The sequence below is a fragment of the Palaemon carinicauda genome, chromosome 26 (assembly GCF_036898095.1).
Source record: "Palaemon carinicauda isolate YSFRI2023 chromosome 26, ASM3689809v2, whole genome shotgun sequence".
NCBI lineage: Eukaryota > Metazoa > Arthropoda > Malacostraca > Decapoda > Palaemonidae > Palaemon > Palaemon carinicauda.
In genome coordinates this window covers 82104103-82127665 of record NC_090750.1, presented here as the reverse complement: position 1 = coordinate 82127665, position 23563 = coordinate 82104103, and the positions used below count along the sequence as shown (strand labels likewise).

General features: G+C 40.6%; 1 protein-coding gene across 3 annotated transcripts in view; it reads right to left on the bottom strand.

Annotated features, from left to right (window-relative positions):
* The window catches only part of Hsl (hormone-sensitive lipase), a 455124-nt gene that overhangs the window by 188811 nt on the left and 242750 nt on the right, over nt 1–23563 (bottom strand). The window lies entirely within an intron of this gene.

The window sequence follows — 23563 nt, the reverse complement described above, 5'->3', positions numbered from 1 at the left end:
AAAGACGTCAAAGAACTTCTAATGCTAGATGTGTGGGAGCTAAAAAGAGGTCAAAGAACTTCTAATGCAAGGGTGTGAGAGCTAAAAAGGTCAAAGAACTTCTAATGCTAGAGGTGTGGGAGCTAAAAAAGGCAACGAACTTCTAATGCAAGGGGTGTGGGAGAGAAAAAGAGGTCAAAGAACTTCTAATGCAAGGTGTGGGAGCTAAAAAGAGGTCAAAGAACTTCTAATGCTAGAGGTGGGGGAGCTAAAAAGAGGTCAATGAACTTCTAATGCAAGGGGTGTGGGAGCTAAAAAGAGGTCAAAGAACTTCTAATGCTAGAGGTGTGGGAGCTAAAAAGAGGTCAATGAACTTCTAATGCAAGGGGTGTAGGAGCTAAAAAGAGGTCAAAGAACTTCTAATGCAAGGGGTGTGGGAGCTAAAAAGAAGTCAAAGAACTTCTAATGAAAGGGGTGTGGAAGGTAAAAAGAGGTCAATGAACTTCTATTGCAAGGGGTGTGGGAGCTAAAAAGAGGCCAAAGAACTTCTAATGCAAGGGGTGTGGGAGCTCAAAAGAGGTCAAAGAACTTCTAATGCAAGGGGTGTGGGAGCTAAAAAGAGGTCAAAGAACTTCTTATGCAAGGGGTGGGGGAGCTAAAAAGAGGTCATAGAACTTCCAATGCAAGGGGTGGGGGAGGTAAAAAGAGGTCAAAGATCTTCTCATGCACGCGGTGTGGGAGCTAAAAAGAGGTCAAATAACTTCTAATGCAAGGGGTGTGGGAGCTAAAAAGAGGTCAAAGAACTTCTAATGCAAAGAGTGTGGGAGCTGAAAAGAGGTCAAAAAACTTCTAATGCAAGGGGTGTGGTAGCTAAAAAGAGGTCAATGAACTTCTAATGCAAGAGGTGAGGGAGCTAAAAAGAGGTCAAAGAACTTCTAATGCAAGGGGTGTGGGAGCTAAAAAGAGGTCAAAGAACTTCTAATGTAAAGGTTGTGGGAGCTAAAAATAGGTCAAAGAACTTCTAATGCAAGGGGTGTGGGAGCTAAAAAGAAGTCAAAGAACTTCTAATGCTAGAGGTGTTGGAGCTAAAAAGAGGTCAAAGAACTTCTAATGCTAGAGGTGTGGGAGCTAAAAAGAGTTCAATGAAATTCTAATGCAAGAGGTGAGGGAGCTAAAAAGAAGTCAAAGAACCTCTAATACTAGAGGTGTGGGAACTAAAAAGAGGTCAAAGATCTTCTCATGCAGGTGGTGTTGGAGCTGAAAAGAGGTCAAAAAACTTCTAATGCAAGGGGTGTGGTAGCTAAAAAGAGGTCAATGAACTTCTAATGCAAGAGGTGAGGGAGCTAAAAAGAAGTCAAAGAACCTCTAATACTAGAGGTGTGGGAACTAAAAAGAGGTCAAAGATCTTCTCATGCAGGTAGCGTGGGAGCTAAAAAGATGTCAAAGAACTTCTAATGCAAGGGGTGTGGGAGCTAAAAAGATGTCAAAGAACTTCTAATGCAAGGGGTGTGGAGCTAAAAAGAGGTCAAAGAACTTCTAATGTAAAGGTTGTGGGAGCTAAAAATAGGTAAAAGAACTTCTAATGCAAGGGGTGTGGGAGCTAAAAAGAAGTCAAAGAACTTCTAATGCTAGAGGTGTGGAAGCTAAAAAGAGGTCGAAGAACTTCTAATGCAAGGTGTGGAGCTAAAAAGAAGTCAATGAACTTATAATGCAAAGAGTGAGGGAGCTAAAAAGAGGTCAATGAACTTCTAATGCAAGGGGTGTGGGAACTAAAAAGAGGTCAATGAAATTCTAATGCAAGGAGTGTGGGAGCTAAAAAGAGGTCAAAGAACTTCTAATGCAAGGGGTGTGGGAGCTAAAAAGAGGTCAAAGAACTTCTAATGCAAGGAGTATAGGAGCTAAAAAGAGGTCAAAGACCTTTTAGTGCAAGGGGTGTGGGAGCTAAAAAGAGGTCAATGAATTTCTAATGCATGGGGTGTGGGAGCTAAAAAGAAGTCAATGAACTTATAATGCAAAGAATGTGGGAGCTAAAAAGAGGTCAATGAACTTCTAATGCAAGGGGTTTGGGAACTAAAAAGAAGTCAACTAAATTCTAATGCAAGGAGTGTGGGAGCTAAAAAGAGGTCAAAGAAATTCTAATGCAAGGGGTGTGGGAGCTAAAAAGAGGTCAAAGAACTTCTAATGCAAGGGGTGGCGGAGCTGAAAAGAGGTCAAAGAACTTCTAATGCAAGGGGTGTGGGAGCTAAAAAGAGGTAAAAAAAACTTCTAATGCTAGAGGTGTTGGAGCTAAAAAGAAGTCAAAGAACTTCTAATGCTAGAGGTGTGGGAGCTAAAAAGAGGTCAAAGAACTTCTAATGCTAGAGGTGAGGGAGCTAAAAAGAGGTCAATGAACCTCTAATGCTAGAGGTGTGGGAGCTAAAAAGAGGTCAAAGAACCTCTAATGTTAGAGGTGTGGGAGCTAAAAAGAGGTCAAAGAATTTCTAATGCATGGGGTGTGGGAGCTAAAAAGAAGTCAATGAACTTATAATGCAAAGAGTGTGGGAGCTAAAAAGAGGTCAATGAACTTCTAATGCAAGGGGTTTGGGAACTAAAAAGAGGTCAACTAAATTCTAATGCAAGGGGTGTGGGAGCTACAAAGAGGTCAAAGAACTTCTAATGCAAGGGTGTGGGAGCTAAAAAGAGGTCAAAGAACTTCTAATGCAAGGGGTGGGGGAGCTGAAAAGAGGTCAAAGAACTTCTAATGCAAGGGGTGTGGGAGCTAAAAAGAGTTCAAAGAACTTCTAATGCTAGAGGTGTTGGAGTTAAAAAGTCAAAGAACTTCTAATGCTACAGGTGTCGGAGCTAAAAAGAGGTCAAAGAACTTCTAATGCTAGAGGTGTGGGAGCTAAAAAGAGGTCAATGAACTCTAATGCAAGGAGTATAGGAGCTAAAAAGAGGTCAAAGAACCTCTAATGCAGAGGTGTGGGAGCTAAAAAGAGGTCAAAGAACTTCTAATGCAAGGGTGTGGGAGCTAAAAAGAGGTCAAAGAACTTCTAATGCAAGGGTGTGGGAGCTAAAAAGAGGTCAAAGAACTTCTAATGCAAGGAGTGTGGGAGCTAAAAAGAGGTCAAAGAACTTCTAATGCAAGGGGTGTGGGAGCTAAAATGAGGTCAAAGAACTTCTAATGCAAGGGGTGTGGGAGCTAAAATGAGGTAAAGAACTTCTAATGCAAGGGGTGTGGGAGCTAAAAAGAGGTCAAAGAACTTCTAATGCAAGGGGTGTGGGAGCTAAAAAGAGGTCAAAGAACTTCTAATGCAAGGGTGTGGGAGCTAAAAAGAGGTCAAAGAACTTCTAATGCAAGGGGTGTGGGAGCTAAAAAGAGGTCAAAGAACTTCTAATGCAAGGGGTGTGGGAGCTAAAAAGAGTCAAAGAACTTCTAATGCAAGGGGTGAGGGAGCTAAAAAAAAGGTCAAAGAACTTCTAATGCAAGGGGTGTGGGAGCTAAAAAAAGTCACAAAACTTCTAATGCAAGGGGTGTGGGAGCTAAAAAGAGGTCAAAGAACTTCTAATGCAAGGGGTGTGGGAGCTAAAAAGAGGTCAAAGAACTTCTAATGCTAAAGGAGTGTGGGAGCTAAAAAGAGGTCAAAACTTCTAATGCAAGGGTGTGGGAGCTAAAAAGAGGTCAATGAACTTCTAATGCAAGGAGGTGTGGGAGCTAAAAAGAGGTCAAAGAACTTCTAATGCAAGGGGTGTGGAGCTAAAAAGAGGTCAAAGAACTTCTAATGCAAGGGGTGTGGGAGCTAAAAAGAAAGGTCAAAGAACTTCTAATGCAAGGGGTGTGGGAGCTAAAAAGAGGTCAAAGAACTTCTAATGCAAGGGGTGTGGGAGCTAAAAAGAGGTCAAAGAACTTCTAATGCAAGGGGTGTGGGAGCTAAGAAGAGGTCAAAGAACTTCTAATGCAAGGGGTGTGGGAGCTAAAACGAGGTCAAAGAACTTCTAATGCAAGGGGTGTGGGAGCTAAAAAAGGTCAAAGAACTTCTAATGCAAGGGGTGTGGGAGCTAAAAAGAGGTCAAAGAACTTCTAATGCAAGGGGTGTGGGAGCTAAAAAGAGGTCAAAGAACTTCTAATGCAAGGGTGTGGGAGCTAAAAAGAGGTCAATGAACTTCTAATGCAAGGGGTGTGGGAGCTAAAAAGAGGTCAATGAACTTCTAATGCAAGGGGTGTGGGAGCTAAAAAGAGGTCAAAGAACTTCTAATGCAAGGGGTGTGGGAGCTAAAAAGAGGTCAAAGAACTTCTAATGCAAGGGGTGTGGGAGCTAAAAAGAGGTCAAAGAACTTCTAATGCAAAGGGTGTGGGAGCTAAAAAGAGGTCAATGAACTTCTAATGCAAGGGGTGTGGGAGCTAAAAAGAGGTCAAAAATTCTAATGCAAGGGGTGTGGGAGCTAAAAGAGGTCAAAGAAATTCTAATGCAAGGGGTGTGGGAGCTAAAAAGAGGTCAAAGAACTTCTAATGCAAGGGGTGGGGAGCTAAAAGAGGTCAAAGAACTTCTAATGCAAGGGGTGTGGGAGCTAAAAAGAGGTCAAAGAACTTCTAATGCTAGAGGTGTGGGAGCTAAAAAGAAGTCAAAGAACTTCTAATGCTAGAGGTGTTGGGAGCTAAAAAGAGTCAAAGAACTTCTAATGCTAGAGGTGTGGGAGCTAAAAAGAGGTCAAAGAACTTCTAATGCTAGAGGTGTGGGAGCTAAAAAGAGGTCAAAGAACTTCTAATGCAAGGTGTGGGAGCTAAAAAGAGGTCAAAGAACCTCTAATGCAGAGGTGTGGGAGCTAAAAAGAGGTCAAAGAACTTCTAATGCAAGGGTGGGGAGCTAAAAGAGGTCAAAGAACTTCTAATGCAAGGGGTGTGGGAGCTAAAAAGAGGTCAAAGAACTTCTAATGCAAGGGGTGTGGGAGCTAAAAAGAGGTCAAAAACTTCTAATGCTAGAGGTGTGGGAGCTAAAAAGAGGTCAAAGAACTTCTAATTTGAGAGGTGTGGGAGCTAAAAAGAGGTCAAAGAACTTCTAATGCTAGAGGTGTGGGAGCTAAAAAGAGGTCAAAGAACTTCTAATGCAAGGGTGTGGGAGCTAAAAAGAGGTCAAAGAACTTCTAATGCAAGGGGTGTGGGAGCTAAAAAGAGGTCAAAGAACTTCTAATGCAAGAGTGTGGGAGCTAAAAAGAGGTCAAAGAAATTCTAATGCAAGGGTGTGGGAGCTAAAAAGAGGTCAATGAACTTCTAATGCAAGAGGTGAGGGAGCTAAAAAGAAGTAAAAAAACTTCTAATGCAAGGGGTGTGGAGCTAAAAAGAGGTCAAAGAACTTCTAATGTAAAGGTTGTGGGAGCTAAAAAGAGGTAAAAAACTTCTAATGCAAGGGGTGTGGGAGCTAAAAAGAGTCAAAGAACTTCTAATGCTAGAGGTGTGGGAGCTAAAAAGAGGTCGAAGAACTTAATGCTAGAGGTGTGGAGCTAAAAAGAGGTCAAGAAATTCTAATGCTAGAGGTGTGGGAGCTAAAAAGAGGTCAAAGAACCTCTAATGCTAGAGGTGTGGGAGCTAAAAAGAGGTCAAAGAACTTCTATGCAGAGGTGTGGGAGCTAAAAAGAGGTCAAAGAACTTCTAATGCAAGGGGTGTGGGAGCTAAAAAGAGGTCAAAGAACTTCTAATGCAAGGAGTGTGGAGCTAAAAAGAGGTCAAGAACTTCTAATGCAAGGGGTGTGGGAGCTAAAAAGAGGTCAATGAATTTCTAATGCAGAGGGGTGTGGAGCTAAAAAGAAGTTAAAGAACTTATAATGCTAGAGGTGTGGGAGCTAAAAAGAGTCAATGAACTTCTAATGCTAGAGGTGTGGGAGCTAAAAAGAGGTAAGAGAACTTCTAATGCAAGGTGTGGGAGCTAAAAAGAGGTCAAAGAACTTCTAATGCAAGAGGTGTGGGAGCTAAAAAGAGGTCAAAGAACTTCTAATGCAAGGGGTGTGGGAGCTAAAAAGTAGTCAATGAACTTCTAATGCAAGGTGTGGGAGCTAAAAAGAGGTCAATGAACTTCTAATGCAAGGGGTGTGGGAACTAAAAAGAGGTCAAAGAACTTCTAATGCAAGGGTGTGGGAGCTAAAAAGAGGTCAAAGAACTTCTAATGCAAGGGGTGTGGAAGCTAAAAAGAGGTCAAAGAACTTCTAATGCAAGGGTGGAGCTAAAAAGAGGTCAAAGAACTTTAATGCAAGGGGTGTGGGAGCTAAAAAGAGGTCAAAGAACTTCTAATGCAAGGGGTGTGGGAGCTAAAAAGAGGTCAAAGAACTTCTAATGCAAGGTGTGGGAGCTAAAAAGAGGTCAAAGAACTTCTAATGCAAGGGGTGTGGGAACTAAAAAGAGGTCAACAGAATTCTAATGCAAGGGTGTGGGAGCTAAAAGAGGTCAAAAACTTCTAATGCAAGGGGTGTGGGAGCTAAAAAGAGGGCAAAGAACTTCTAATGCAAGGGGTGGGGGAGCTAAAAAGAGGTCAAAGAACTTCTAATGCAAGGGGTGTGGGAGCTAAAAAGAGTCAAAGAACTTCTAATGCTAGAGGTGTGGGGAGCTAAAAAGAGTCAAAGAACTTCTAATGCTAGAGGTGTGGGAGCTAAAAAGAGTCAAAGAACTTCTAATGCTAGAGGTGTGGGAGCTAAAAAGAGGTCAATGAACTTCTAATGCAAGGTGTGGGAGCTAAAAAGAGGTCAAAGAACTTCTAATGCAGAGGTGTGGGAGCTAAAAAGAGGTCAAAGAACTTCTAATGCAAGGGTGTGGGAGCTAAAAAGAGGTCAAAGAACTTCTAATGCAAGGGGTGTGGGAGCTAAAAAGAGGTCAAAGAACTTCTAATGCAAGGGTGTGGGAAATAAAAAGAGGTCAAAGAACTTCTAATGCAAGGGGTGTGGGACCTAAAAAGAGGTCAAAGAACTTCTAATGCAAGGGTGTGGGAGCTAAAAAGAGGTCAAAGAACTTCTAATGCAAGGGGTGTGGGAGCTAAAAAGAGGTCAAAGAACTTCTAATGCAAGGGGTGTGGGAGACCTAAAAAGGTCAAAGAACTTCTAATGCAAGGGGTGTGGGAGCTAAAAGAGGTCAATGAACTTCTAATGCAAGGGTGTGGGAGCTAAAAGAGGCCAAAGAACTTCTAATGCAAGGGGTGTGGGAGCTAAAAAGAGGTCAAAGAACTTCTAATGCAAGGGTGTGGGAGCTAAAAAAAAAAGGTCAAAGAACTTCTAATGCTAGAGGTGTGGGAGCTAAAAAAGGCAACGAACTTCTAATGCAAGGGGTGTGGGAGAAAAAGAGGTCAAAGAACTTCTAATGCAAGGGGTGTGGGAGCTAAAAAGAGGTCAAAGAACTTCTAATGCTAGAGGTGGGGGAGCTAAAAAGAGGTCAATGAACTTCTAATGCAAGGGGTGTGGGAGCTAAAAAGAGGTCAAAGAACTTCTAATGCAAGGTGTGGGAGCTAAAAAGAGGTCAATGAACTTCTAATGCAAGGGGTGTGGGAGCTAAAAAGAGGTCAAAGAACTTCTAATGCAAGGGGTGTGGGAGCTAAAAAGAGGTCAAAGAACTTCTAATGCAAGGGGTGTGGGAGCTAAAAAGAGGTCAATGAACTTCTAATTGCAAGGGGTGTGGGAGCTAAAAAGAGGCAAAGAACTTCTAATGCAAGGGGTGTGGGAGCTAAAAGAGGTCAAAGAACTTCTAATGCAAGGGGTGTGGGAGCTAAAAGAGTCAAAGAACTTCTAATGCAAGGGGTGTGGGAGCTAAAAAGAGGTCAAAGAACTTCTAATGCAAGGGGTGTGGGAGCTAAAAGAGTCAAAGAACTTCTAATGCTAGAGGTGTGGGAGCTAAAAAGAGGTCAAAGAACTTCTAATGCAAGGGTGTGGGAGCTAAAAAGAGGTCAATGAACTTCTAATGCAAGGGGTGTGGGAGCTAAAAAGAGGTCAATGAACTTCTAATGCAAGGGGTGTGGGAGCTAAAAAGAGGTCAATGAACTTCTAATGCAAGGGGTGTGGGAGCTAAAAAGAGGTCAAGAACTTCTAATGCAAGGGGTGGGGAGCTAAAAAGAGGTCAATGAACTTCTAATGCAAAGGGTGTGGGAGCTAAAAAGAGGTCAAAGAACTTCTAATGCAAGGGGTGTGGGAGCTAAAAAAGGTCAAAGAACTTCTAATGCAAGGGGTGTGGGAGCTAAAAAGAGGTCAAAGAACTTCTAATGCAAGGGGTGTGGGAGCTAAAAAGAGGTCAAAGAACTTCTAATGCAAGGGGTGTGGGAGCTAAAAAGAGGTCAAAGAACTTCTAATTGCAGAGGTGTGGGAGCTAAAAAGAGGTCAAAAAACCTCTAATGCTAGAGGTGTGGGAGCTAAAAAGAGATCAAAGAACCTCTAATTTGAGAGGTGTGGGAGCTAAAAAGAGGTCAAAGAACCTCTAATGCAGAGGTGTGGGAGCTAAAAAGAGGTCAAAGAACTTCTAATGCACGCGGTGTGGGAGCTAAAAAGAGGTCAAAGAACTTCTAATGCAAGGGGTGTGGGAGCTAAAAAGAGGTCAAAGAACTTCTAATGCAAGAGTGTGGGAGCTAAAAAGAGGTCAAAGAACTTCTAATGCAAGGGTGTGGGAGCTAAAAAGAGGTCAAAGAACTTCTAATGCAAGAGGTGTGGGAGCTAAAAAGAAGTAAAAACTTCTAATGCAAGGGGTTTGGGAGCTAAAAAGAGGTCGAAGAACTCTAATGCTAGAGGTGTGGAAGCTAAAAAGAGGTCAAAGAACTTCTAATGCTAGAGGTGTGGGAGCTAAAAAGAGGTCAAAGAACTTCTAATGCTAGAGGTGTGGGAACTAAAAAGAGGTCAAAGATCTTCTATGCAGGTAGGTGGGAGCTAAAAAGAGGTCAAAGAACTTCTAATGCAAGGGGTGTGGGAGCTAAAAAGAGGTCAAAGAACTTCTAATGCAAGGAGTGTGGGAGCTAAAAAGAGGTCAAGAACTTCTAATGCAAGGGGTGTGGGAGCTAAAAAGAGGTCAATGAACTTCTAATGCAAGGGGTGTGGGAGCTAAAAAGAGGTTAATGAACTTATAATGCAAAGAATGTGGGACTAAAAAGAGGTCAATGAACTTCTAATGCAAGGGGTGTGGGAGCTAAAAAGAGGTCAAGAACTTTTAATGCAAGGAGTGTGGAGCTAAAAAGAGGTCAATGAACTTCTAATGCAAGAGGTGTGGGAGCTAAAAAGAGGTCAAGAACTTCTAATGCAAGGGTGTGGGAGCTAAAAAGAGGTCAATGAACTTCTAATGCAAGAGTGTGGGAGCTAAAAAGAGGTCAATGAACTTCTAATACAAGGGGTGTGGGAACTAAAAAGAGGTCAAAGAAATTCTAATGCAAGGAGTGTGGGAGCTAAAAAGAGGTCAAAGAACTTCTAATGCAAGGGGTGTGGAAGCTAAAAAGAGGTCAAAGAACTTCTAATGCAAGGAGTATAGGAGCTAAAAAGAGGTCAAAGAACTTTTAATGCAAGGGGTGTGGGAGCTAAAAAGAGGTCAACGAATTTCTAATGCATGGGGTGTGGGAGCTAAAAAGAGTCAATGAACTTATAATGCAAAGAGTGTGGGAGCTAAAAAGAGGTCAATGAACTTCTAATGCAAGGGGTTTGGGAACTAAAAAGAGGTCAACTAAATTCTAATGCAAGGAGTGTGGGAGCTACAAAGAGGTCAAAAAAATTCTAATGCAAGGGGTGTGGGAGCTAAAAAGAGGTCAAAGAACTTCTAATGCAAGGGGTGGGGAGCTGAAAAGAGGTCAAAGAACTTCTAATGCAAGGGGTGTGGGAGCTAAAAAGAGTCAAAGAACTTCTAATGCTAGAGGTGTTGGAGCTAAAAAGAGTCAAAGAACTTCTAATGCTAGAGGTGTGGGAGCTAAAAAGAGGTCAAAGAACTTCTAATGCTAGAGGTGTGGGACTAAAAAGAGGTCAATGAACCTCTAATGCTAGAGGTGTGGGAGCTAAAAAGAGGTCAAAGAACTCTAATGTCAGAGGTGTGGGAGCTAAAAAGAGGTCAAAGATCTTCTCATGCAAGTGGTGTGGGAGCTAAAAAGAGGTCAAAGAACTTCTAATGCAAGGGGTGTGGGAGCTAAAAAGAGGTCAAAGAACTTCTAATGCAAGGAGTGTGGGAGCTAAAAAGAGGTCAAAGAACTTCTAATGCAAGGGGTGTGGGACCTAAAATGAGGTCAAAGAACTTCTAATGCAAGGGTGTGGGAGCTAAAAAGAGGCAAAGAACTTCTAATGCAAGGGGTGTGGGAGCTAAAAAGAGGTCAAAGAACTTCTAATGCAAGGGTGTGAGACTAAAAAAGGTCAAAGAACTTCTAATGCAAGGGGTGTGGGAGCTAAAAAGAGGTCAATGAACTTCTAATGCAAAGGGTGTGGGAGCTAAAAAGAGGCCAAAGAACTTCTAATGCAAGGGGTGTGGGAGCTAAAAAGAGGTCAAAGAACTTCTAATGCAAGGGTGTGAGAGCTAAAAAAAAAAGGTCAAAGAACTTCTAATGCTAGAGGTGTGGGAGCTAAAAAAGGCCAACGAACTTCTAATGCAAGGGGTGTGGGAGAGAAAAAGAGGTCAAAGAACTTCTAATGCAAGGGGTGTGGGAGCTAAAAAGAGGTCAAAGAACTTCTAATGCTAGAGGTGGGGGAGCTAAAAAGAGGTCAATGAACTTCTAATGCAAGGGGTGTGGGAGCTAAAAAGAGGTCAAAGAACTTCTAATGCTAGAGGTGTGGGAGCTAAAAAGAGGTCAATGAACTTCTAATGCAAGGGGTGTGGAGCTAAAAAGAGGTCAAAGAACTTCTAATGCAAGGGGTGTGGGAGCTAAAAAGAGTCAAAGAACTTCTAATGCAAGGGGTGTGGAGGTAAAAAGAGGTCAAAGAACTTCTAATGCAAGGGGTGTGGGAGCTAAAAGAGGCAAAGAACTTCTAATGCAAGGGGTGTGGGAGCTAAAAGAGGTCAAAGAACTTCTAATGCAAGGGGTGTGGGAGCTAAAAAAAAAATCAAAGAACTTCTAATGCAAGGGGTGTGGGAGCTAAAAAGAGGTCAAAGAACTTCTAATGCAAGGGGTGTGGGAGCTAAAACGATGTCAAAGAACTTCTAATGCAAGGGGTGTGGGAGCTAAAAAGAGGTCAAAGAACTTCTAATGCAAGGGTGTGGGAGCTAAAAAGAGGTCAATGAACTTCTAATGCAAGGGGTGTGGGAGCTAAAAAGAGGTCAATGAACTTCTAATGCAAGGGGTGTGGGAGCTAAAAAGAGGTCAATGAACTTCTAATGCAAGGGGTGTGGGAGCTAGAAAGAGGTCAAAGAACTTCTAATGCAAGGGGTGGGGGAGCTAAAAAGAGGTCAAAGAACTTCTAATGCAAGGGTGTGGGAGCTAGAAAGAGGTCAATGAACTTCTAATGCAAGGGGTGTGGGAGCTAAAAAAGGTCAAAGAACTTCTAATGCAAGGGGTGTGGGAGCTAAAAAGAGGTCAAAAAAATTCTAATGCAAGGGGTGTGGGAGCTAAAAAGAGGTCAAAGATCTTCTAATGCAAGGGGTGCGGGAGCTAAAAAGAGGTCAAATAATTCTAATGCAGAGGTGTGGGAGCTAAAAAGAGGTCAAGAACTTCTAATGCAAGGGGTGTGGGAGCTAAAAAGAGGTCAAAGATCTTCTAATGCAAGAAGTGGGGAGCTAAAAAGAGGTCAAAGAACTTCTAATGCAAGATGTGGGAGCTAAAAAGAGGTCAAAGAACTTCTAATGCAAGGGGTGTGGGAGCTAAAAAGAGGTCAAAGAACTTCTAATGCAAGGGGTGTGGGAGCTAAAAAGAGGTCAAAGAACTTCTAATGCAAGGGGTGTGGGAGCTAAAAAGAGGTCAAAGAACTTCTAATGCAAGGGGTGTGGGAGCTAAAAAGAGGTCAAAGAACTTCTAATGGCAAGGGGTGTGGGAGCTAAAAAGAGGTCAAAGATCTTCTAATGCAAGGGGTGTGGGAGCTAAAAAGAGGTCAAAGAACTTCTAATGCAAGGGGTGTGGGAGCTAAAAAGAGGTCAAAGAACTTCTAATGCAAGGTGTGGGAGCTAAAAGAGGTCAATGAACTTCTAATGCAAGGGGTGTGGGAGCTAAAAAAAGGTCAAAGAACTTCTAATGCAAGGGATGTGGGAGCTAAAAAGAGGTCACAGAACTTCTAATGCTAGAGGTGTGGGAGCTAAAATGAGGTCAATGAACTTCTAATGCAAGGGGTGTGGGAGCTAAAAAGAGGTCACAGAACTTCTAATGCTAGAGGTGTGGGAGCTAAAAGAGGTCAAAGAACTTCTAATGCAAGGGGGGTGGGAGCTAAAGAGGTCAAAAAAACTTCTAATGCAAGGGTGAGGGAGCTAAAAAGAGGTCAATGAACTTCTAATGCAAGGGGTGTGGGAGCTAAAAAGAGTCAATGAAATTCTAATGCAAGGGTGTGGGTGCTAAAAAGAGGTCAAAGAACTTCTAATGCAAGGGGTGTGGGAGCTAAAAAGAGTTCAAAAATTCTAATGTGAGGGGTTGGGGAGCTAAAAAGAGGGCAAAGAACTTCTAATGCAAGGGGTGTGGGAGCTAAAAAGGTCAAAAAAATTGTAATGCTAGAGGTGTGGGAGCTAAAAAGAAGTCAAAGAACTTCTAATGCTAGAGGTGTGGGAGCTAAAAAGAGGTCAAAGAACTTCTAATGCTAGAGGTGTGGGAGCTAAAAAGAGGTCAATGAACCTCTAATTTGAGAGGTGTGGGAGCTAAAAAGAGGTCAAAGAACCTCTAATGCTAGAGGTGTGGGAGCTAAAAAGAGGTCAAAGAACTTCTATGCACGCGGTGTGGGAGCTAAAAAGAGGTCAAAGAACTTCTAATGCAAGGGGTGTGGGAGCTAAAAAGAAGTCAAAGAACTTCTAATGCAAAGAGTGTGGGAGCTAAAAAGAAGTCAAAGAACTTCTAATGCAAGGGGTGTGGGAGCTAAAAAGAGGTCAATGAACTTCTAATGCAAGAGGTGAGGGAGCTAAAAAGAAGTCAAAGAACTTCTAATGCAAGGGGTGTGGGAGCTAAAAAGAGGTCAAAAACTTCTAATGTAAAGGTGTGGGAGCTAAAAAGAGGCAAAGAACTTCTAATGCAAGGGGTGTGGGAGCTAAAAAGAGTCAAAGAACTTCTAATGCTAGAGGTGTGGGAGCTAAAAAGAGGTCAAAGAACTTCTAATGCTAGAGGTGTGGGAGCTAAAAAGAGGTCAATGAAATTCTAATGCTAGAGGTGTGGGAGCTAAAAAGAGGTCAAAGAACCTCTAATACTAGAGGTGTGGGAACTAAAAAGAGGTCAAAGATCTTCTCATGCAGGTGGTGTAGGAGCTGAAAAGAGGTCAAAGAACTTCTAATGCAAGGGGTGTGGGAGCTAAAAAGAGGTCAAAGAACTTCTAATGCAAGGAGTTTAGGAGCTAAAAAGAGGTCTAAGAACTTCTAATGCAAGGGGTGTGGGAGCTAAAAAGAGGTCAATGAATTTCTAATGCAAGGGGTGTGGGAGCTAAAAAGAAGTTAATGAACTTATAATGTAAAAAGTGTGGGAGCTAAAAAGAGGTCACTGAACTTCTAATGCAAGGGGTGTGGGAGCTAAAAAGAGGTCAGAGAACTTCTAATGCAAGGAGTGTAGGAGCTAAATAGAGGTCAAAAAACTTCTAATGCAAGAGGTGTGGGAGCTAAAAAGAGGTCAATGAATTTCTAATGCAAAGAGAGTGGGACCTAAAAAGAGGTCAATGAACTTCTAATGCAAGGGGTGTGGGAACTAAAAAGAGGTCAATGAAATTCTAATGCAAGGAGTGTGGGAGCTAAAAAGAGGTCAAAGAACTTCTAATGCAAGGGGTGTGGGAGCTAAAAAGAGGTCAAAGAACTTCTAATGCAAGGAGTATAGGAGCTAAAAAGAGGTCAAAGAACTTTTAATGCAACGGGTGTGGGAGCTAAAAAGAGGTCAATGAATTTGTAATGCATGGGGTGTGGGAGCTAAAAAGAAGTCAATGAACTTATAATGCAAAGAGTGTGGGAGCTAAAAAGAGGTCAATGAACTTCTAATGCAAGGGGTTTGGGAACTAAAAAGAGGTCAACTAAATTCTAATGCAAGGAGTGTGGGAGCTAAAAAGAGGTCAAAGAAATTCTAATGCAAGGGGTGTGGGAGCTAAAAAGAGGTCAAAGAACTTCTAATGCAAGGGGTGGGGGAGCTGAAAAGAGGTCAAAGAACTTCTAATGCAAGGGGTGTGGGAGCTAAAAAGAGGCCAATGAACGTCTAATGCTAGAGGTGTTGGAGCTAAAAAGAAGTCAAAGAACTTCTAATGCTAGAGGTGTGGGAGCTAAAAAGAGGTCAAAGGACTTCTAATGCTAGAGGTGTGGGAGCTAAAAAGAGGTCAATGAACCTCTAATGCTAGAGGTGTGGGAGCTAAAAGGAGGTCAAAGAACCTCTAATGTTAGATGTGTGGAAGCTAAAAAGAGGTCAAAGATCTTCTCATGCAAGTGGTGTGGGAGCTAAAAAGAGGTCAAAGAACTTCTAATGCAAGGGTGTGGGAAATAAAAAGAGGTCAAAGAACTTCTAATGCAAGGGGTGTGGGAGCTAAAAAGAGGTCAATGAACTTCTAATGCAAAGGGTGTGGGAGCTAAAAAGAAGTTAAAGAACTTCTAATGCAAGGGGTGTAGGAGCTAAGAAGAGGTAAAAGAATTTCTAATGTAAGGGGTGTGGGAGCTCAAGATAGGTCAAAGAACTTCTCATGCAAGGGGTGGTGGTGTTAGAGGTCAAAGAACTTATAATGCAAGGGGTGTGGAGCTAAAAAGAGGTCAAAGAACTTCTAATGCAAGGGGTATGGGAGGTAAAAAGAGGTCAATGAAATTCTAATGCAAGGAGTATAGGAGCTAAAAAGAGGTCACAGAACTTCTAATGCAAGGGGTGTGGGAGCTAAAAAGAGGTCAATGAATTTCTAATGCAAGGGGTGTGGGAGCAAAAGAGAAGTTAATGAACTTATAATGTAAAGAGTGTGGGAGCTAAAAAGAGGTCAATGAACTTCTAATGCAAGGGGTGTGGGAGCTAAAAAGAGGTCAGAGAACTTCTAATGCAAGGAGTGTAGGAGCTAAAAAGAGGTCAAAGAACTTCTAATGCAAGGTGTGGGAGCTAAAAAGAGGTCAATGAATTTCTAATGCAAGGGGCGTGGGAGCTAAAAAGAGGTAAAAGAACTTCTAATGCAAGGGGTGGTGGTGTTAGAGGTCAAAGAACTTATAATGCAAGGGGTGTGGAGCTAAAAAGAGGTCAAAGAACTTCTAATGCAAGGGGTGTGGGAGCTAAAAAGAGGTCAATGAACTTCTAATGCAAGGAGTATAGGAGCTGAAAAGAGGTAAAAGAACTTCTAATGCAAGGGGTGTGGGAGCTAAAAAGAGGTCAAAGAACTTCTAATGCAAGGGGTGTGGGAGCTAAAAAGAGGTCAAAGAACTTCTAATGCAAGAGGTGTGGGAGCTAAAAAGAGGTCAAAGAACTTCTAATGCCGAGCCTGCCAGTGGTATGGTCTGCCCCATGGATACAAAGGCATCCGTCATGGGAGTACCTTGTTCCACAGGGGGCTCCGTGGATGGGGGATCCATGCGGACCGACGAGCGCCCTTGGTGCTTAAGGAAGGCCTCCAAGGTGCCCGAGGTCGATGCTAAGCCTTCCTTCATACTCCTTATATTCTTCCTAAGGGAAGAAGGGGCGGAAGCTACCGTAGAGTTAAACAATACACGGGGGTCTCGGTTCGAGCCCTCCCGCCGGGCGGCTAGGTTGAAGGAGGAGCTAGGAGGGTGACACAATGAAGGCGAAGCTCTAGGGAGCCACCCGGAAGCGGCGGCGGCTGTGGAAAACCTAAAGAGCTCGCTCCGGGGCACTGTGACATTCACCCAGTCCTTAGACTTACTCCTCTTCGCTTTTTTCTTAGAGAACTTCGACCGTTTCCTACCATGCCTCGAGCGGGAACGAGACTTTTTCTTCCTGCGGGATTTCTTCCTCTTCCTTTTGTTAAGGTTCCTGTCTTCGTCCTCTGATGACGAAGAAGACTAAGAGTCCGATGACGACGACGACGAGGATGAGGACGGAGCTCTCCGACCGGCCGACACGTCCAAGACCCTGGGGGGAAAATCACGTCGTTTCTCAGGTGCGGGCGGTTGCAGAAACATGGGGGATAGCGTAGCCGAGGGAGCCGGCGGGGTCCCCGCGAGTCCTTTACAGAGCCATTGATCTACCTCCTTTCTAACGGGAGACCTGAAGGGAGTCCTAGGTTTCACCCACGTGGCGGGGTCCGAAGACGACGAACTACCTTTCTCCGTGTCTTCCCCGGCGGTTGAAGCACTCGAAACACGCCACGAGGCAGGTGAAATATCGGCACTCTGCCTACCCCACATAGGATCTTCCGAGGCGACGGGACCTGCGGGCACCAGGCCCTCGCTTCCTACCCACACTTCTGCACTCCACTCAGGCCCCACACATGCCTGCCCCACACTGGACACATCCCCCACAGGAAAATCAGACTCTTGGGGAAGGCCAATGGGCCTCTTCCCCGCAACGGACTTACCTCGTCCCCTACACTGGGTAGGGGAAGAAGGGCGGGCGCTACGGTCTGCCGAGTCGTCTGGCGAACCTGTAGGCGAAGAAATGCTTGAATCTTTAAGAATCTTCCTAAATGCCTTCTTCTTCTTCGTCCCGAAGCGCACCCACTGGATCTCAGTCCAATCAGCACATTCCGGGCACGTAGAGGTAGGGGAACACGCTTTCCCCCTACACGTGGAACACAGGGAGTGGGGATCAACCTCAGGCTTGGAGAGGAAAGCCCTGCAAGACTTCCCAGCCACAGGCCCAGGGCAACGACGAGGATGCTCCATAACACAACGCTAACACACCAAGAGACACAAGGATGAACGGGAAAGTGAAATGAAAACACGTGGGCAACATGCGGTAAGCACAAAGGATCGGGGGACACGAGGGTGCACAGGTAAGAGAGAGCGCGGCGAGATGTTTATCGCGTCGCAACCAGAAACTTACTGGAGATTCGACCTGAGCTAGCACGCTGCCTGACCCCGGGGTCGCCTCGGGCATGTACCACACTGCCAGAGGTTGACCCTGTAGAAAACGGGAAGAGGGAGATAATCTATACAAAAAGCTGGTCGGTTAGGTAGAGTTAACCAGTAACTCCTTAGAAGGTAGTTCTAGGTAAGTAACCGTGTTGGAACAACAACTAATTAAAGAATAAAATAACTTGGATCAAAGCCTCGTCATGTTTTCCTTTTAAATGTTTTCATCTGTGTTGGGCCAAGGATTACGTCGACGACATTTCAATTTTGATTTTTCAATTTTTCTGTTATTTTCCATTATTTATTTCTCCTTTTTCATTTCCTATCTGTGTACATGGAAGGTCTTGGTCTCTCTCGTATTATTATTATTATTATTATTTGCAAAGCTACAGCCCTAGTTGGGAAAGCAGGATGCTATAAGCCTAGTGGCCCCAACAGGGAAAAATAACCCATTGAGGAACGGAAACAAGGAAATAAAAAAAATATAAGAGAAGTAATAAACAATAAAAATAAGCTATACCAAGAACTTAAATAAATAAAAAAAGAAAGTAGATAGAATAGTATGACCTAGTGTACCCTCAAGCAAAAGAACTCTACCCAAGACAGAGGAAGACAACGGTAGAGAGACTATGGCACTACCCAAGACTAGAGAACAATAGTTTGATTTTGGAGAGTCCTTCTCCAAGAGGCTGCTGCTTACCATAGCTGAAGAGTCTCTTCTACCCTTACCAAGAAGAGATAGCCACTGAACAACTACAGTCCAGTAGTTAACCCTTTGAGCAAAGAAGAATTCTTTAGTAATCTCATTGTTGTCAGGTGTATGAGGTCCGGGGAGAATGTGGAAAGAGTAGGCCAGACTATTCGGTGTATGTGTTGATTGACATAATTATGATAAAATCCTTCGTACCAAAACTATCCGAGAAAGATAGGAAAGTAAAGGATCATTATTGGACGTAATTGAGTGTGTCATCCTCGTTCGTTTTAGTCCTTCTTAATAGATTGGGAATCTTTGGTTTCATGTTTTAGGCTCGTCGACTCTATGCAGACAACGATCGATATTGAACGGGATCGAACCCCCGTCCCACAGATCGCGAGATAGGTACGTAAGCTACTTCATTTCAAAAAAACTATGGTGAGAATAATGATTGGATTAACACCAAGAGAGAAAAAGAGCAACAAATACATGAGGAAACTAAAATAGAAAATAGTCTAAAAAGTAAAGCATTAATTTAATGTTTATTAAACACCAAAAATAAAAGCCTTATACACAGAGTTCAACATGACGTACCCTTCTCAAATTATTCCGAATACTCATAAAAACTTTTTCACAGGATCTAAATATTAATAACAACTATGGAAATTTCTAATATTTATACCATTAAAAATTATGATGTTCTGTGCAAAGTAAATAAATATTTTTTATCCTTACAATAAAAATAGAAATTTGTTCGCAAAATGTTCCAATATTTTCTTTATGAGATAATTGTTGGCCAATTTCTTCTCTCCACGTAAGAACTGAAAGTCAAAAGAGTCTGGGCTGTCATTAGGCCGATAATCGCCTTCCTTAAGAAGTACAAAACCCTAAACATTATGATGTTTTCATTGTGAAGAATTTTGAGCCGAAATGTATTCTGTTATTCCAATCAAATACGATTAATACAAAAGAAAACATGTGATACTAGGCCTAAGTTTACAACCTACACTGATCTGTGTTCGTCATTCCTCGAACATACTCCGATTTGCATATATATATATATATATATATATATATATATATATATATATATATATATATATATATATATATATATATATATATATATGTGTGTGTGTGTGTGTGTGTGTGTGTGTGTGTGTGTGTGTTGTGGGTGTCTGTGTGTTAAAATTAGTCCAAAGGAACTAAGAGAAACAAACCATCATTTCAATTTCTTACTTTTAAAAAGTAAATGAAGGGAAAATAAGGCATAAAATATAGTACATTCAATCCAGTCCGGAATATTAACTATCATTACAGCTACGTAAGAATTTTGGAAGATTTTTTTTATCAAATAAGTCAAAGAGCCTGTGATGTCATCGGGCCAAAATATCTCATTCGTGAAATAGATACCCTTGAACATTATGATATTTTCATTGTTAAGAATTCTTAGGAAGAAATGTATTCCATTATTTGAATCAAATACGATTAAGAAAAAGATAAATAAGTGATATTCACTAAACCCAAAGTCAAACAAATTATCCCAAAGAGTAGGGGATGCAATTGCCGAAGAATCCATAGCAAGAATGTGGGGGGATCACTTCAGTACCATCCTAAATTGTATAAATGACCAAGATACCCGAAATGAAGTGGATACTCTCATCAATGTCAATATGGATTTTCAATATAGTGACCGTATCTCCCCGAGTGACGTGTGCGAGGCTATCAAGAAATTACCTAGTAACAAGGCTCCCGGCTGCGATGGCCTTCCTGCCGAGGCTTTCAAATTCTGCCACCCTATAATTTATATCCTATTTTCTGCACTATTTAATGCCTGTATATTACACCAATATCTCCCCGAAACCCTGCTACTTGTCCACTTAATACCTCTCATAAAAAACAAACTGAAGGATGCCAGTGACCCAGGAAACTACCGCCCCATCGCCATTACAACAATTTCATCGAAAATATTTGAATCTCTTCTGTTCCGTCGCCTTGCACCATTTCTCCACACCGCAGACAATCAATTTGGTTTTAAGACTAACCACTCGACTGACACCTGTATATATATTTTAAAGGAGTTATTGAATTTCTATATATCCTCGGCCTCCCCTGTCTACTTATGTTTTGTAGACGTGCGGAAGGCATTTGACAGAGTAAACTATCTGAAGCTCTTTTTGAAATTATGCAAAAGGGGAACTCCTCTATATCTCATCGGTATATTATACTGTTGGTTCACAACACAACAGTTCTGTGTCAAATGGGGCAATGTCCTGTCCCAGCAATTCGGCTCATCTAATGGTCTCAGGCAAGGAGGCATCCTCTCACCATACTTATTTAATGTTTACACAGACAACTTAAATATCAGATTGAATTCACTTCCCATTGGTTGTACGGTTAGTGGCTTTACCATAAATAACCTTTGCTACGCTGACAATATGGTCCTCATCTCCCCCTCTGCTCAAGGCTTGCAACGTCTCATCGATACCTGCAACGCATACGCTATTGAACATGACATAATCTATAACGAATCGAAGACACAGTGCATGTCTGTCCTTCCTAGATCGCTCCGTTTCGTAGAAGATCCACATATTTACCTACAAAACCATCAGCTAGAATTTGTCAATGATTTTCCTTACCTAGGTCACATCATTACAAAAGATTTAAAGGACACATCTGACATTGAAAACAGGCGACGTAAATTGTGTTGTCTAGGGAACATGGTAACGAGAAGATTTGCCTTCTGCCGCCAAGATATCAAAAAACTCCTATTTCAAACCTACTGCTATAACGTATACGGCTGCTCGCTATGGGCAAACTATATGCGAGAATCGATGAGACGTATCACAGTCATTCACAATGATATCCTAAGGCGCCTCACCAATACCCCGAGGCACCATTCAGCTTCAGCGATGTTTGTTGAAAATAGACTGGATAACCTAAAAACCATCATTCGTCGCTCTATAGTAAGTCTCACCTCCCGCCTACGATCTAGTGAAAATCCCCTAATTCAAAATGTGCTTGCAAGTGCAGCGAGAATAAAATCCAAAATGTGGGAAACCTGGAATAAGGAAGCGTCAGTACAATGAATTGTATTCACTAATATTTGATAGTGTGGCTATGCCAAATCTTCATCACTAAATAACTTTGGTATAATTCCCAGTATTGTTATGATAACGTGTTTTATTATGTTACATCATTGTTGTCTGGATGTCCTGTATTTCCTTCACACCCCTGCTCAGTGACTAGATTTTTTTTTTTTATTATTTTTTTCTCCCCAGTGTTCTTTCATTTTCAAGCAATTTCTGTTCCGACATATTATCATTGTCATCTCCATTTTGTTTTCTTTTCTTTTTACTCTCCCTCTCTTTTTGTTTGCTAATATGTATGGTATCATCATTGCTAAGCGTTAATTCTAATGTGACTTTGTTACCCAAACCTTAGATCTCTGTGGTCAACCTGCTAATTGATGTTTATAATATATCACTGATTTTATTGCATTTCTCATCTTTTTTTTTTTTTTTTTTTACCGATGTCAAAAGTGTAAGATCACTATACCCTTATTGTAACTCTGTATATGGCTTCTGCTGAAATAAATATTATTATTATAATTATTATTATTATTATTATTATTATTATTATTATTATTATTATTATTATTAATATTAATTATTATTACAGCTACATAAGAATTTTAAAAGATTTTTTTTTATCAAATAAGTCAAAGAGCCTGTGATGTTATCAGGCTAAAATATCTTATTCCTGAAATAACCATCCTTAAACATTATGATATTTTCATTATTAATAATTCTTAGGAAGAAATGTATTCCGTTATTTGAATTAAATACGAATTAGGAAAAGAGAAATAAGTGATATTGGGACTAAGATCACAATCTTCACTAATCTGTTTGCGTGACTCAGTCCAAACAAACTGTTTTTTTAGTCCCATTGGACTTATTGTAACACCAAATATCGATTATGGTTATAAATGTTGATGCTTTTAATAGAATTCCTTGGGGTTTAAATTTAAAATCCGTCTTAATTAATAAATAAAATGATTATATATATATATATATATATATACATATATACTGTATATATATATAAATATATATATATATATATATATATGTATATATATATATATATATATACTGTATATATATATATATATATACATACATATATACTGTATATATATATATATATATATATATATATATATATGTATATATATATATATATATATAAAGCTTAAATTATAAATTTATGAAAATAATATATATATTTACTATGGATTTAATTATTTTCAGAAGTGAAAATGTCATTATTATTACTTGAAAGGGAACATCATTCACTATCCAATTCTTGTTGTTCATAATCATAGATTGTATTTGGAAATCTCAAATATAATATTAGTCTCAACCAACTACAAGGTCATGAATGGAAGAAATCAATCAAAATTTTATATTTTAACGGGAGAAGTTTCTTATAATACTGCAAATTCTACCTCAAAATATTAAAAGGCGTCAAAGGGGTTTTGTAATGCGTTCCTCTACAACATTAAAATGATTGATTCATTGATTCAACCACGCCTCATTTGGCATGACGAGAGGGAACTTCAAATCATTCATTCATTCTTCGTCCTTGACCAGTCCATAAAAAATCATATATATATATATATATATATATATATATATAGAGAGAGAGAGAGAGAGAGAGAGAGAGAGAGAGAGAGAGAGAGAGAGAGAGAGAGAGAGAGAGATAATATATATACAGAATAATTTCGTAATTAAAAAGTTGTCTTATGTGTAGGTGATATTACCATACAAGCCAGACTTTGTTTGAAAGGAGAAAACAAATATTCAACCTTAATATTTCTCATGTTTGGAATAGAAATTTTCTCAATTTTAAAAGATTTTTCTGTTTTCGTCTGCATTTACACACACACACATATATATATATATATATATATGTGTGTGTGTGTGTGTATATATATTCATATCCATATATATATATATATATATATACTGTATATTTGTCATAATACTAATTTTAATATCAATTGAAGGGACCAACCGAATGATTTGTTATGAAGAAAAATATGAATCTTGAGTAAATGATATAGCTGAATATTTTCATTCAAAGCATTTGAGGATGATGATAAAATAGCAGTTTACACTACGAAAAGTTTCGACTTTATCATTGCATAGGAAAATGTTTAAACAACAAAATTTGAGGATAAAATATATCTTCCACGAAAACAATCTCTTCCACTAAAAGTTAATCTCAGCAACTCATCGCAGAAAATTACAATTTCCGTTTTTTTTTTCTTTTTATACAAAAGCTAAAACGCTGAGGATAAAATTTCAACCTGATGAAGTCATGAGTGAGATTATTCTGAAGATCTTTAGTCTGGTGATGATTTACACCGTGATAAATTGTATGTTCCTCTCTATATTATTGCTTACGGCCACATGACTATGGAAATTATTTTAAAATGATTATTTTTGGAGGTGGAGTAAACTGTCCTTAGAATAATTCACATACCCAAATGAAAATTTCAGGGAATGATGGGAAACCTAATTTCTCTAATCCTGCCTAATTCCATGATAATATCTACGATTGAAAAGACACAGCTATCAATTAGCCTTCTTAAATATGATGTTAAATGCATCAATATTACACTGAACTTCCTGTTAGTGAGCGACATCAACGAGGGACTATGCCAATCTCATTAAGAAAAAATATCCGTCCCAAGTTCAGCTGGTATTACGATGCATTTTCCGTCGTGGTAGATAAATGGGAAACATTTAACCAGTATACTGCTGCAGGTA